The sequence below is a fragment of the Dendropsophus ebraccatus genome, chromosome 1 (assembly GCF_027789765.1).
Source record: "Dendropsophus ebraccatus isolate aDenEbr1 chromosome 1, aDenEbr1.pat, whole genome shotgun sequence".
NCBI classification, from domain to species: Eukaryota; Metazoa; Chordata; class Amphibia; order Anura; family Hylidae; genus Dendropsophus; species Dendropsophus ebraccatus.
This window is the reverse complement of record NC_091454.1, coordinates 33,501,951-33,518,043: the sequence shown is the minus strand read 5'-3', so window position 1 is coordinate 33,518,043 and position 16,093 is coordinate 33,501,951.

Here is a 16,093-nt window from a genome sequence, read left to right as displayed (position 1 = left end):
ATTTCACATACAAATAAATGCCAGAGACAATGGATCCCCGTCTCTAAGCAGCAACACAACACTACTTATCCATATTGTGGATCAGAACGATAACGCTCCAAAAATATTATTCCCGTCCCCAGACATCGGAGGTATGACGGCATTTGAGATGGTCCCTTTTGATTCTGAACAAGGTTCCTTAATAACTAAGGTAGTGGCCATAGATCCGGACTCTGGACACAATGCTTGGCTCTCTTATCATTTTCTACACTTATCAGAACCTACTTATTTTGCCATCACACAACATACTGGGGAGATAAGGACATCTCGTATCTTTCAAGAGAAGGATCTACTGAACCATAAGATAGTGGTGATGGTGAAGGACAATGGAGTCCCCTCTCTGTCATCTACAGTTACCCTAAATCTTCTTATAGCCAACAATTTCCAGCAGGTTGTCCCCAGGTTCAATGAACAAGTAACTGAAGAGAATCCACAATCTAGTTTACAGTTGTATTTAATCATCGCCCTTGGATTAATCTCACTGCTATTTCTTATCACTGTCATGTTGGTCATTATCTCCAAGTGTAAGAAATCTGATCCCGTCCCAATGTTCAGTAACCTCAGCTCAAACCTGTATCCTCAAGTGGACCCCAGAATCCTTTCTCAGTATGGAAATGGGACACTGACATTTCCTTACTCATACAATGTCTGTGTGGGGTTTGATGCCAGTGAAAGTGACTTTACTTACATGAAACAAAATCCAGATGTTCCTGTGGACAATCTCATTGATGCCGATGATTCTGGACTCGGGACTGAACGTGAAAGAGAAGCTTTACCAACAACTGATGTGCTGCAGGTGAGTTTATCTACAATATACAAAAATGCTCAATGTTCCCCAAATGATTGTTTAAAGTTTGTCTGCTACTTAGAGTGAACAATAATTTCAATATTAAAAAATCCTTGATAAGTATATCCTTGATATATTTCTATAATAACTCCAAATTAAAAGGTATACAGTAAAATAGCACCCTGTATTTTATTTAACAGCATTGCATTAAAATGTAACTGTACATCCTGATGTAGGTGGTGGTGGGGGGGGGGGGGGGTTATTTCAGAGAAGGGTCATAAGGTGACTCCTCCGCTGGGACCACGGCTATAAGCAGGCGTGGTCTGATCGCCACTTAAATTTAGTTACCGCTGTCAAATCTGACAGCTGCATTTAAATGTATAAAGTGCCCTTGTCCCTGGGGTTCAGATGCGATCGTGAATGGGATATCACTCCTGCTTACTTGGCCAGGGCTCAGTGTGGCACTGACGCTGATCCCGGCTCGGCAATTGATGTATCTGGTCTGCAGCATACCAGAGTTATGTAGCAATGCTGTTCTCATGAAGAGGACTTGTTACTTGAAATCCGTTAAATATTTTAACTTTTTTTCTGCTTCTAACTATTGGATCCTGTTGGGCAGCGCTAACCTTTATGAATTAGTCATACATCATTTTTGCACTTAGACTAGTTTTATCTCCACGGGCCCCTACCTTGGAGAATCCAGGTAGGGTGGGTGGGGATTTTGAACACAGAAGCAATGAGGCTTTAGGCCACAGTAGACCCTGGGCAATTTCTCTTTGAGTTTGTAAGTGCACATTAAAGTTTACAGACACAGAGCCAGGATACACAGGTAATATCTTTTTATTTGTATTGCTATCTGCATTACTGTTCAGGGCTATTTTAGGTAAATGATTTTCTGTAAGTCCTGTAAATTACAAGTTTAGGCCTTTGTTGGTTGAACTCGTTTTTCCGAAACATCCCACAGATACTAAATTGGATATAGGCTGCGTTCACACTACGTATATTTCAGTCAGTATATTTCAGTCAGTATTGCAACCAAAACCAGGAGTGGATTAAAAACACAGAAAGGCTCTGTTCACACAATGTTGAAATTGAGTGGATGGCCGCCATATAACAGTAAAGAACTGCCATTATTTCAATATAACAGCCTTTGTTCTAAAATAACAGCAAATATTTGCCATTAAATGGAGGCCATCCACTCAATTTTAACATTGTGTGAACAGATCCTTTCTGTGTTTTTAATCTACTCCTGGTTTTGGTTGCAATACTGACTGAAATATACTGACTGAAATATACAAATACTGACTGAAATATACGTAGTGTGAACGCAGCCTTAAGTTAACCAGCGTTGGAAGAACAAAGCCAAACTGGAGACAAGAGTTGTGCTGTCTCTGGAAGAAAGTGGCAATGTTTTGCTACTGCTGGAGAAACCTTTTAAAATTTGGAGAATTTGAAGACCATTCCTGGAAAATGTTTGCAGTGTCGCACAGATTTGGGGAGATAATAAAAAAAACTATGTAATTCTTATGAACGTAAACCCAGATTTAATCTGCCTTAAACCAAAGCTTTTATCCATAGCAACTAAGCACAGCTCACCTTTTATATCTTAACAAGCTCTGGTAAAATGAAAGCTAAGCCGTGATTTTTTTGCTATTGGCAAAGCCAATCCATTTTGATGTCAGTCCGATTGATCTGGGCCATATTGTGCACTGGGCCAAATTGCAACAAAAAATGATGCATTTTTTGGCATATTAAGCCATGCGTCTCATAACCAAAGCTACCCCTGCTTTTATGTAAGCCTCCCTATCTAAAACATAATGAAGGCCATCTTAAGGTGTGTACAGAAACGTTAGGACCCCAAAGTTACCTACCAGAACATTGCTCAGGACATCACACTGCTCATGCCGTCTCTTTCTGTACTGCATCTTGGTGCCATATATTCCCCAAGTAAGGGATACCCATGCAGCTAGCTATTCACATCATGAAATTAAACATGCTGCACCAAACAATGTTAGCATCTTTCATTGTTCCTAGATCCAGATCATATGCCCATTATAGTCACATTTAGCAATGGACAGCATGGGGTCAGCTCCTAACACAGTAAGCTACAATCATTGCTGGATTATAGAGTCTGTTTTAGGTTGCTGTCCCTGGACATATACTTTATGTGCTGCTAGACTTTGATTTTACCATAATTTTGCTTAAGTTATGACAGAATGCAGAAGGGAGACCATTAGGCAATGTTTAAGCAGGATCTATGGTATGTGACTATAACATCACCACAAGTCATACAGAGTCTGTATGTAAGGGGTGACCAGTCTGTAGTGTAAGTGGTGAATTTTTGACTGACCAGGAATATAAATTAATTTAAGAGCCTGCGTTTGTATTAAGGATCTGGTTTAGGTCTGAAGCAGGCTTTGATTTGAGGTGTGTGTGTGTGGGGGGGGGGGGGCGTATTTCAACTTAACCTCTTGATGACCCCATTCCTGGCTTACAATTTTAGAAATAGTTTAAGATGTAAAAGTTCCCAAGTTTCAAAGAAAATAAGAACCTTGCATACAAAGGAAATGTTAAATTAGCTTTGCTGCATGAGGAAATGTCTTAAATATTTAAATCAAGGGCAGACATATCACTTGTGCAGCAGGTTCAGCTGCACAGGGGCCCAGGCCAATAGAGGGACCCGCCAAGCTCAGACTCTAAAGTGTCAGCTCAGCATGGCACATGTCTGTAGTGGGCCTCCAAGGTGGCATTAGCACCCGGGAAGTGTGGGCCCCCTTCTCCTGGTGGGCCCACTTAGGCACTAAAAGCTGTGGGGGCTAGCGCTTTCCCCTTCTCCTTTCCTCCTGCACGCTGCTGCTGCCAGCCCCTCCCCCTCCTGTACGCCACTGTCTGCCAGGGACAGGACTGTGAAGAGGAGCAAAAGCAGCAGCTCTGACAGTGAGTGATTATTGTCAGTGTGTCTGTCAGGCTGCTGGAAGTTGGAGGGTGGACTGTTTAAGAGAAAGCACAGACCCCCCCCTCCCCCTTCCATGCTGTAGGTTTATGCCTTTCTTTGCAAATAACTGTGCCTTCCTCCCCCCTGCAGCATGGCTGTTTTTTTCTACCCCCTAAGCAGCCACATACAGTACATATATCCCACCTGTGAAGCCACATACAGTACATGTATCCCACCTGTGCAGCCACATACAGTACATGTCTCCCACCCACCTGTGTAGCCACATACAGTACATGTCTCCCACCCGTGCAGCCACATATAGTATATGTCTCCCACCTGTGCAGCCACATACAGTACATGTATCCCACCTGTGCAGCCACATACAGTACATGTCTCCCACCTGTGCAGCCACATACAGTACATGTCCCCCACCTGTGCAGCCACATATAGTACATGTCTCCCACCTGTGCAGCCACATACAGTACATGTATCTCACCTGTAACCCAGCAGTGATTAAGGGCACATTACTTCTATCCCCTACTAGTGCTGTTCTGGAATCACTACCACACTCTGAGATATATATTCAGTGTACAATGCACCCATGGCCCTCCAGGTACAACAGCGGCAAACACTACAACTCCCAGCATGTACTGCAGTCTGCAGCCCTCAGGATGTGCTGGGATTTGAAGTACAAATGAGTAAACAACACAAGGGGCTGTCCCCTTTCAAACTACAATTCCCAGCATTCTCTGAGAGCTTAATAAGTGTAAGGCATTCTGAGAGTTGTAGTTATTGTTATTCCAGGAGTTGTAGTCACAGATAAATCAGTCCAGTATGGGACCAGGTCAGCATGTTGCTTCTGATGAATTCTTTATTTGGGTGCCCCCCATGATCAGTTCCGTTGGTTGGCCACAGGTACCCAAGTCCCAAACTGGGGCCTGCACAGACTGCAGTACAGTCCTTTAGTGGGCGCTGACACCTGTGCTGTAGGGCCCACCCGAAAAAAAACAGGACACAGCTACCAGATACGCGGGTGCACAAAGGTGGAGATACGAAAAGGGTTTGAGGGCCCAAACACATCCGCCCCTTGATCTAAATTCAGTATTGGCTAGGACACATAGTGAATGCCATTATAATGCTGCTATAGCTATGGGGACAGGGGGATCCAAGTTTTTTTTAAATAATTTGCTGCATATGGTACACTTAACCCCTTGCCCCAAAATGACGTCCTGGGACGTCATGAAATGCCAGTGCTTAATGCATCATGACGTCCCAGGACGTCATGAAAGTAAACAAGCACTGTGCAAAATCGCACAGTGATGTTTACTGTTTCTGGGCAATGGCAGGACCCAGGGTCTCCTAGCAACAGCCAGGAGACACACCTGAGCCCCGACGGTCAGTTTAACCCTATAGATGCCGTGGTCAGTACTGACCGCGGAATCTATAGGATTGACAGGAGGAGGGAGCTCCCCCTGTCACCCATCGGGACCCGTGCAGTGTGATGGGGAGTCCCGACGTGTGGCTGAGCCTGCTCCTAATCAGTGGAGCCTGGCCCCCTGGCGTATCTGCAGATCTGACCCCCGCACCCCCCCCCCCTCCCTCTGAGTACATATAGTAGTATATAGGAGTGACAGGAGGAGGGATCTCCCCCTGTCACCTATGGGGACCCTCACAGCGCAATCGCGGGGTCCCGATGTGTCCCCCAGCTTGTGGAATCAGTGCACCAGTAACTGCAGAAGCCTGTGAGATCGCGCCGAAGGCTTTGTCTCACACACTAAGTGACAGACTGTCAGATCCTGCGGCGCGATCTCACAGTAGCGATCTGTGCAGTAGTTACTGTAGTGTAGTGTAGTAGTAGCAGCAGTTACGATCGCGGGGTCCCGATGTGTCCCCCAGCTTGTAGAATCTTTGCATCAGTAACTGCTGCTACTACTACACTACACTACAGTAACTACTGCACAGATCGCTACTGTGAGATCGCGCCGCAGGATCTGACAGTCTGTCACTTAGTGTGTGAGACAAAGCCTTCGGCGCGATCTCACAGGCTTCTGCAGTTACTGGTGCACTGATTCCACAAGCTGGGGGACACATCGGGACCCCGCGATTGCGCTGTGAGGGTCCCCATAGGTGACAGGGGGAGATCCCTCCTCCTGTAACTCCTATATACTACTATATGTACTCAGAGGGGGGGGGGGGGGGGTGCGGGGGTCAGATCTGCAGATACGCCAGGGGGCCAGGCTCCACTGATTATGAGCAGGCTCAGCCACACGTTGGGACTCCCCATCACACTGCACGGGTCCCGATGGGTGACAGTGGGAGCTTCCTCCTCCTGTTACCACTATAGATTGCACACATCCGGACCCTGTGATAGCTAGTATAACACATAGTAGTACATCAGAATTGATATGTGCTATACCTGTCAATGTCAGGCTATAGCACATAGCAGTACTGATAAACTACTATTTGTTATACTAGCTATCACAGGGTCCTGATGTGTGTGTGTGTGTGTGTGCTTGCACTGTGTACCTGCTAAACATGGCCCCCAGTATGGTAACCTGTGAGATTGCGCCACAAGCTCTGTCTCACAGGCTGTCAGTGTAAAACTGACAGGTATGGCACATAGCAGCACTGATGTACTGCTATGTGCTATACTAGCGATCTAACAATTGCAGCATTTAGTCCCATAGGGGAACAAAATAATAAAGTGAAAACATAAATAAAATAATAAAGTAAAAAATGTAGATTTTATCTTTCATGGCAAAATGCTTAAGACTTTCCTCCAACACCTGTGAGGTCTAAATGCTCATTACACCCCTAGAAGAATTTTATGTGATGTCCAGTTTCCAAAATCGGGTAATTTCTGGGGGGTTTCCTCTGTAATAGCATCATGGGGGGTGCTGCAAACGCATATGGTCCCTAAAAACTGTTTTAACAAAATATGTGAGAAGAGCATCTTTCCCCAAACAACAGTTTGTGACCTATATAGGGTACTGCCGTACTCAGAAGAAATTGGGGAACACATTTTTTGTATTATTTCCTTGTCTGTCTTATTATATTAGAAATTTCAAGCCAAAAATGAATTTTACTGGAATATTTTTTCCATTTTCATTGCCCACTGCTAAATACTTTCTCCAAACACCTGGGGAGTGCTTATACTTACTACACCCCTGGATGATTAATTTGAAGGGTTTAGTTTCCAAAATGGGGTCACTTGTGGGGCGGTCCACTCTGCTGGTACTACAGGGGCACTCCAAGCGCATGTTGCACCCAGAAACTGCTCCATGAAAATATACACTGAAAATGCAAAAAGGACACTCCTTCCCTTCTAAGCCCTGCCATATGCCCAAACATGGTTTATACCCCCATATGGGGTATTTTTGTACTCAGGAGAACTTGCGTTACAAATTTTGGGGTGCATTTTTGCATATGTTCTTTGTGAAAATATGAAATTTTAAACTAAAAGAAAATATTAATGGAAAAAAAGCCAATCTTTAATTTTTTATGTCCTAATAAGAAATGCTTTCCTCAAACACCTTTAAGGTCAAAATGCTCACTACACCTCTCAATTAAATCTTTGAGGGGTGCAGTTTTTAATATGGGGTGAGTTATGGGGGTTTCTAACATGCAAGCTGCTCCAATTGACTTCACAAATGGACTGGTCCCTAAAAAAATAGATTTTTGAAATTTTCATGAAAATGTGAAAATTGCTGATAAACTTCTAAGCCTTGTAGCATCCTAGGAAAATAAAATATGTTAACCAAATCTTGCCAGCACATAGCAAACGTATTGCTAATGTGACTTAGTAACTCATTTACGTGGTGTGACCTACTTTTTTAGAAGCAGAAATTTTCAAAGTCATACTAATGCAAATTTTTCAAATTTTTCATAACATTTTGCACTTTTTCCCCACAAAACACCAAAAATATTGACTGATTGAATACAATAACATAAAGTACAATGTGTCACGAGAAAACAATCCCAGAATTGTGAGCATACGTTGAAGCATTGCAGAGTTATAATGAAATGAAGAGAGACAGGTCAGATTATGAAAAATGAGCTTGGTCATTAAGGCCAAAACATGCTGCGGAGGCAAGGGGTTAATCAGTCACTGTTTACAATTCACTGTATGCTCTTACACCTTTCTATTATTGCTCTAGATTTTACCTTTTCTGTATCTTTCACTTTTTTCATCAAATGCCTTAGACTGCACAAACCTGCATACAGTAAGTACTCTGTTGACCTCTATAAAAAGTAAATCTAATGTCTAATTTATCAGCACCTGTCTATATGATATTCAGAGTGTGAGTTCACTGAATGTGTATTACTCTGATAGTAAAGACAAGTGAATTTGGGTGTTTCCCTAACAAGCCATCTTTCCTTCATATAAGATATTAGAGCCTAATAGAAATGAATTTGCACTGATCTGCTTTATGAGGATTATATGAGTTTACTGCTGAATCAGACTTTTACAGAGTTCTGTTATTAGATAATAGCAGTTTTGGGGAAAATTTCTGAATTTACACCAATATCACTAAACTACATAGATTTTTATATTTTTTTTGCTATAGGTTATGAAATACAAAATTCAAATACTAAGTTTGTATCTTAGTTTGTTTATGATGTATATTTCTTATGGTCCCAGTTGTAATAGTATCCCTATAATTGTGTGCATATTATTTCTACATACTTTGTACTTCCTAAGGCATTATGTAAACTTCATTTTGGAAGTAATACATAAAGCCAACATAGTTAAACAAAACTGAACTTAGATCATAACAAAGTGAAAAAAATAAATAAAAAGAACAAAAATCTTTCTTATAAAAAATAAAAATAAAAAACAAAACAAAATAAGAAAATAAAAATAAGACTATTATTTTATAATATGAAAAGAAAAAAATTAAGAGGGCAAAAATTATTTGAAAGGGTAAAAAAAATCCTCTTGCCTTGGTGTATCTGTAATCGCTAGGCAAAATATTTGATAAATAATTAAACCTTTTTTTAATCTTTATGTGTCTCTAATTGAGATTTAGATATTGTTTATATATTTTTTATATATATTTACATGATTTCAATTGTTTAAATGTAATGTGTTTTATGTTTACAAATCGGAAAACACCTTTCACTAGTATGAGATGCTTAAAAGAAATCAGTACTGCAGTTCCTGACTTTCACCTCAGAGCGCCGCTGTTAGACCAATAAGGAAAGGAATTCAGAACTGGAAATCCACTGGCATTTTCTTTACTCACACCACTGTAGATCTGCACAAGGGGAGGCAGACATTTTCTGGATTTCTTCTACATCATAGCATAAAATAATGGATTTATAAACCAGAACTGATTTTCTTTTTGGAAGAATTTAGAAGCTGATGACCGAGATGGAATTAAATCTAAAGACATACAAAGGACTCAGATGGCAAGTAACTATTTCTATCTTATTTTCTTGGCTGTGTCATTCAGTCTCTGGTCAGATTCATTATTCCATTGTAGAAGAAATGAGGAAAGACTCTGTTATAGCAAATATTGCAGATGACCTTGGATTAGATATTAAGCAGCTCTCATCTAGAAAACTAAGGATTGTTTCCAGAGCTTCAGAAAGATATTTGTATGTAAACCTAGATAATGGTAATCTGTATGTTAAGGACAGGATAGACAGAGAGACATTGTGTGGGGCAGCAGCCTCCTGCTTCCTAACCTTTGATGCCGTGGTTGAAAATCCCATTAATATTTTTAAGGTTAAAATAGAAATTCAAGATATAAATGATAATTCTCCAAGATTTTTTCATGAAACCTTTAATGTAGCAATGATAGAGTCTACAACACCTGGGACAAGATTTGCTTTACAGGATGCAGATGATCCCGATATTGGTATTAATTCCATACAATCCTACAAGCTCAGCGACAACCAGTATTTTACACTGAATGAGAAGATCAGCAATGATGGGAGTAAATCTCCAGAGCTTGTGTTAGAGAAAGCCATAGATAGAGAGACACAAAATGTCCATAACCTGATTCTTACAGCTATGGATGGAGGGAAACCTATGAGATCTGGGACTACATTAATTCAAATCACAGTGACTGATGTCAATGATAACTTTCCAGTATTTACCCAGGAATTATATAAGGTCAGTGTAGAAGAAAATATACCAATCGACACCACAGTAATTACTGTAAAGGCAACAGACAGAGATGAGGGGGTTAATGGGCAAATCACATATTCCTTTACAAAAACCTCAACAAATAGTTATCACATTTTCAGTATCGATCCTGCAAGTGGGGATATTAATTTGGAAAGAAATATAGATTTTGAGCTTACTAAGGACTATGAGCTGACTGTGCAGGCTAAAGATGGAGGTGATCTAGTTTCACACTGTAAAGTATTAGTAGAAGTCATGGATGTGAATGACAATGCTCCTGAGATATCCATCACCTCATTCTCTACTCCTATTCCTGAGGACGCCGCTGTGGGTACAATGATCGCTCTGATCGAAGTTCATGATAAAGACTCCGGAAAGAATGGAGAAGTGGACTGTAAACTTTTAGAAGAAATACCCTTTAATTTAGTTTTATCATCTGACAATTATTACACGATTGTCACCACAAGTCCCATGGACAGAGAGAAGGTTTCTAGTTACACCATTACTATTTTAGCCACCGACAGAGGATCTCCCCCACTTTCCAGCAGAAGGACCATCACATTGGAGATATCAGATGTCAATGACAACCCGCCATTGTTTACCAGAAGTACTTATATTGCTTATGTCCCAGAGAACAATTTACCAGGCTCCTCTATATACAGTATACAAGCCTCAGATCCTGACACTGGAGACAATGCAAGAATATTTTATTCCATCTCCACCTCTAATACAGAGGATCTTCCGGCATCCTCCTATCTCTCCATCAATATAGAGACTGGGGTCCTCTATGCTCAGAGATCATTCGATTATGAGCAACATAAAGAGTTTCACATACAAATAAACGCCAGAGACAATGGATCCCCATCTCTAAGCAGCAACACAACACTACTTATCCATATTGTAGATCAGAACGATAATGCTCCAAAAATATTATTCCCGTCCCCAGACATTGGAGGTATGACGGCATTTGAGATGGTTCCTTTTGATTCTGAACAAGGTTCCTTAATAACTAAGGTAGTGGCCATAGATCCGGACTCTGGACACAATGCTTGGCTCTCTTATCATTTTCTACACTTATCAGAACCTTCTTATTTTGCCATCACACAACATACTGGGGAGATAAGGACATCTCGTATGTTTCAAGGGAAGGATGTACTGAACCATAAGATAGTGGTGATGGTGAAGGACAATGGAGACCCCTCTCTGTCATCTACAGTTACCCTAAATCTTCTTATAGCCAACAATTTCCAGCAGGTTGTCCCCAGGTTCAATGAACAAGTAACTGAAGAGAATCCACAATCTAGTTTACAGTTGTATTTAATCATCGCCCTTGGATTAATCTCACTGCTATTTCTTATCACTGTCATGTTGGTCATTATCTCCAAGTGTAAGAAATCTGATCCCGTCCCAATGTTCAGTAACCTCAGCTCAAACCTGTATCCTCAAGTCGACCCCAGAATCCTTTCTCAGTATGGAAATGGGACACTGACATTCCCTTACTCATACAATGTCTGTGTGGGGTTTGATGCCAGTGAAAGTGACTTTACTTACATGAAGCAAAATCCAGATGTTCCTGTGGACAATCTCATTGATGCGGATGATTCTGGACTCGGGACTGAAAGTGGAAGAGAAGCTTTACCGACAACTGATGTGCTGCAGGTGAGTTAACCTAAAATTAAGTATTTTCGATATGATTGTTTATGCATATTATACAGTTGTTCAAAATTTGAGAACATGTAATAGTGGATTATAAATTATTCATGTTGGGGAAGGGTTGGCAGAAGCATTTCTGAAACTAATACTATTGGTGTTTGTAGGCCAGTTAACTAATTGGAGGAATATAAAAAGAGGTAAACTTAGAACACACACAGGAGTGTAAAGTCATTCAAAAAATTCTTACGTGACACATAAAATATATGTTCTCAAAGCGAATGTACCAACTGGTACTTTGCTTTGAGTTTTTTATCCTAATAGATCGGCGCCAGCACGGCCCGATTCCTGTGCACGGTGCTGGTCTATTCCCGATCACCGGCCAGGCATGGAGCACAGGGGCAGGGCTGTCGGCCTGCAGTGTGACTATATCCCCTCTGTGACTTGGCTCTTTGCTGGGTCGGCACTCAGGAATAGACTGGTGGTGTGTGCAGATTTGTGACAGTAGTTCAAAAAAGGATTGTGTCACCGGTGTCCACACATCTGCGAAGCAATGTACTGTACTTGATAGTACATTCACTTTAATGTGTGTTATTTTACTTAACTTAAATCTTGGAATAAATCTAATATTATTGATATAAATATATAATGTGTTGAAGCTAATTGTAGATAGTGTAGTTTAAATATCGTTAAATCTGTTATGTAGCTAGTTCATGTATTTTATCTGGTGTAGACATAACGGGTGCATGGTGAATAACATATGGTATTTGATGGAGCCCAGACAGTGGTGTGATAAATGGCACGTGGGAGGTACAGGCCTTGTTTACTGGTTTTTACTGGTTTTTATTTGTTACCCATTTAAAGGCCTAGTGCTGTAGGTTGCATTTAAGCTCTATTTCAGGGGTTGTTGCATGGGAAATACTGTCAGACGATTGTTAACCGCTTCAAGACCAAGCCATTTGATGCCTAGATATACGGTTCAAATTAATGCAATGTTCCTCCCTTCCTTCTAAGAGCCATAGCGCTTTTATTTTTCCACCTACAGGGCTGGATGAGGTGTCATTTTTTGCACCATGATCTCTAGTTTTTATTATTATCATACTGGTGAAACAGAAAAATTTTGATCGCTTTTTATGAATTTTTTTTCTGATATATATTTTAATAAAATCAGCAATCTGATGGGTTTTTTTCTCCGTTTATGCCGTTTACCGAACGGGAACAATAATGTTATATTTCAATAGATCAGACAATTCCGCAAGCTACGATATGTAATATATATATATATATATATATATTTAATATTTTTATTTTTATATTGGGTACGGGGGTATTTTAAACTTTTATTGGAGGGGGGGTTTAAAAGGAGCAGACTCTATGCACAGATTGCCGAAGCGACAGGACGGAGGTAAATGCAATCGGGACAGAAGCTTGTTCTGTTACTGAGTACCTTAAACCCTGCGATCGCTATAGACCACAACGTTTAAAGGGTTAATGAGACGCAGCTGTGGGATCGCAGCTGCCTTTCATTACCTCCGGTCCCAGACACACTGATCTGTGAGGGACCGCTCTCACTGCAGCGGTCCCGCACACATCAGTACGCCCCTGAATTCCTACATTCCTACTGCATGGGGTATGTGCAGTAGGAACATATATATATACATATTACAGACGGGAAGAAGTTAAGGTGGATGCAGTAGTTGAAAGATTCTTGTTAAACCTTTTTCTAATAGAGTTATCTTGTTTATTATGCTCCGATTGTGAACCAAGGAGCGAACAATTTATCTAACATTACTTTACCTTAAAGGGGTAGTGCGGCGCTAAAAAATTATTCACAGAATAACACACATTACAAAGTTATACAACTTTGTAATGTATGTTATGTCTGTGAATCGCCCCCTTTCCATGTCCCACCACCCCTGCATGTGTACCCGGAAGTGTTTGTGCATTAAACATTACCTGATCCGTGTCGAGCCCGTCCACCATCTTGTGTCAAACGTCATCTTTGGACGGACGGACAAATTTCTGCCGCCGTCCCCCCTCCGCCGCGTCATAACTGTGCTCAGCCGCGATTGGCTGAGCACAGTTATGCTCAGCCAATCGCGGCTGAGCACAGTTATGACGCGGCGGAGGGGGGGGTGGTGGCAGCGATTCGGCCGTCCGTCCGAAAATGACTTTTGGCACAAGATGGCGGACGGGCTCGACACGGATCAGGTAATGTATAATGCACCAACACTTCCGGGTACACGGGCAGGGGTGGTGGGACACGGGAAGGGGGCGATTCACAGACATAACATACATTACAAAGTTGTATAACTTTGTAATGTGTGTTATTCTGTGAATAATTTTTTAGCGCCGCACTACCCCTTTAAGCTTTTCTACAGTTACAGAAATACGCTGTTCTCTTCCATGGAATTTCTCATTTAAGAGAGGAGGATTAGAGGATTTTTATTTTTGTCTGTTTTTCCTTGCTGGTCATAGTAACACATTTCTTGTGGCATACTTTGGGAAATAAATATTTTTTAAGTTGTTCTTTTCTTTGCATCTTAATTCATATATTTTTATATGATGGTCTATGATATCAAGAGAAAACGGAATGTTCTGGCAGTGGAGACTGTCAGGATGAACTAACTGAAGGAATTCAAAAGCAGCCTATACCTATGTAGTATATAATTACTGTAGATACTGTACATATACTAGTTTCTAGATAAGGAACCTTGATCCAGGGATATATTATGACTGCCAGGTATGGAGTTAGGAAGAAATTTTTTTTAAGCTGAGAAAATTAACTTCAAATTCTTTGTGTTTTTGGCTTCCTCTGAATCAATACTACACAATAAAATACAGAACAGGGTAAAGTTGTTGCTTTTCTTTTCCTTTAATTTAATTTTAGACACAAAAATCTGTGTCTCCCCCCTCTGTAAACAAGTCCTTATCTGCAACTTTGTGGCTACCTTGTAATGATTAATACTGGAGAGTTTATCAGCAACTTGACCTCAGATTTACATCAGACATCACGGAAAGGAGAGGGAGGCAGAGTAAAAAGCTCAAGCATATTTTTGTGTCTTCAGCAGCTCAGAACTGGTGGAAGGAGGCTGAATAGATTTTAAAAAAAGTATGGAAGGAATTGACTCACCATGGACAACAACATATGAAAAGTTATGATTGAGTGGAATACCCCTTTAGGCTGGGTTCACACTACGTATATTTCAGTCAGTATTGTGGTCCTCATATTGCAACCAAAACCAGGTGTGGATTAAAAACACAGAAAGGATCTGTTCACACAATGTTGAAATTGAGTGGATGGCCGCCATTTAATGGCAAATATTTGCTGTTATTTTAAAACAACGGCTGTTATATTGAAATAATGGCAGTTATTTACTGTTATATGGCGGCCATCTACTCAATTTCAACAGTGTGTGAACAGATCTTTTCTGTGTTTTTAATCCACTCCTGGTTTTGGTTGCAATATGAGAACCACAATACTGACTGAAATATATGTAGTGCCTTAAGGGGATTGCCCTGTTTAAAAACCTATATTCATATACTTTGTTAACAAATAAGATAAGTTTAGGATCTCTTGACCAAAGAAGGGCACTAAGGGGGAATTTGTTAAGACTGGCATATCTGTACATCTGTCTTATGTGCAGGAGGAGGCCATCAGCAGGGTGTACATTGGCAAAGTCACCTATTTTTGTGCAGTTCAGCTGGTTTGCAACTTTTTTCCTGATGTAAACTGCACGGATGATAAATCCCCTTTAGAGTCGCTCTTGCTTCTGAAAAACTGTTCTATACTACACAGATATCCTGTCCTGATCACTTACATACATACACAATGTGTACTGCTTAATTTCTCTTGTGGTGCTGTTATAGGGAAATCAAACTCATACTGACAGATTTACTTCTAACCTAATCATGAACTTTAGAGTACCCAGCAGGGAACGCCTTGTCGCTTGATTATTATCAAAGAATGCTTCTAAAAAGTAAGATTTGTCCAAAGCAGAGAACCACAATAAGGTCTTATTCTTATTCATTGTATATGAAAATTATCCCAAAAAAATCCAGTCTGAATTTTCCTAAATGAAACATGAATATTGAATAAATTGAAATAATGAAAAGAAAAAGTCTTAACTTATAAAAATAACTAATAAATTATAAAATAGCTCCCTATTATTTCCTCATTGAAAATTAGAGCTACTGTACCACATTTTAAATGTGTAATTATGTACACACCAAGTAAATGTCTTTTAATACTAGGTTAAACATTCTAATGTCAATGATAAACAATATACTCTAATGCTGATTATTATTATTATTTATTTTTGCTATGTTTTAATAATCCTGTGCTTATGAATTTATTATTAAAGCTTTAATATATTTCATATGTTTTACTATACAGTAAATGTAAACCTGGTACTAGTATAAAATACTAAAAAAAAAAAATTAGCATTAAATATTAAAGCTTCAATATATTTCATATGTTTTACTACATGTATATACTAAATATATTCCTGGTACTAGTATAAAATACTAAAAAAAAAATTAACATTGC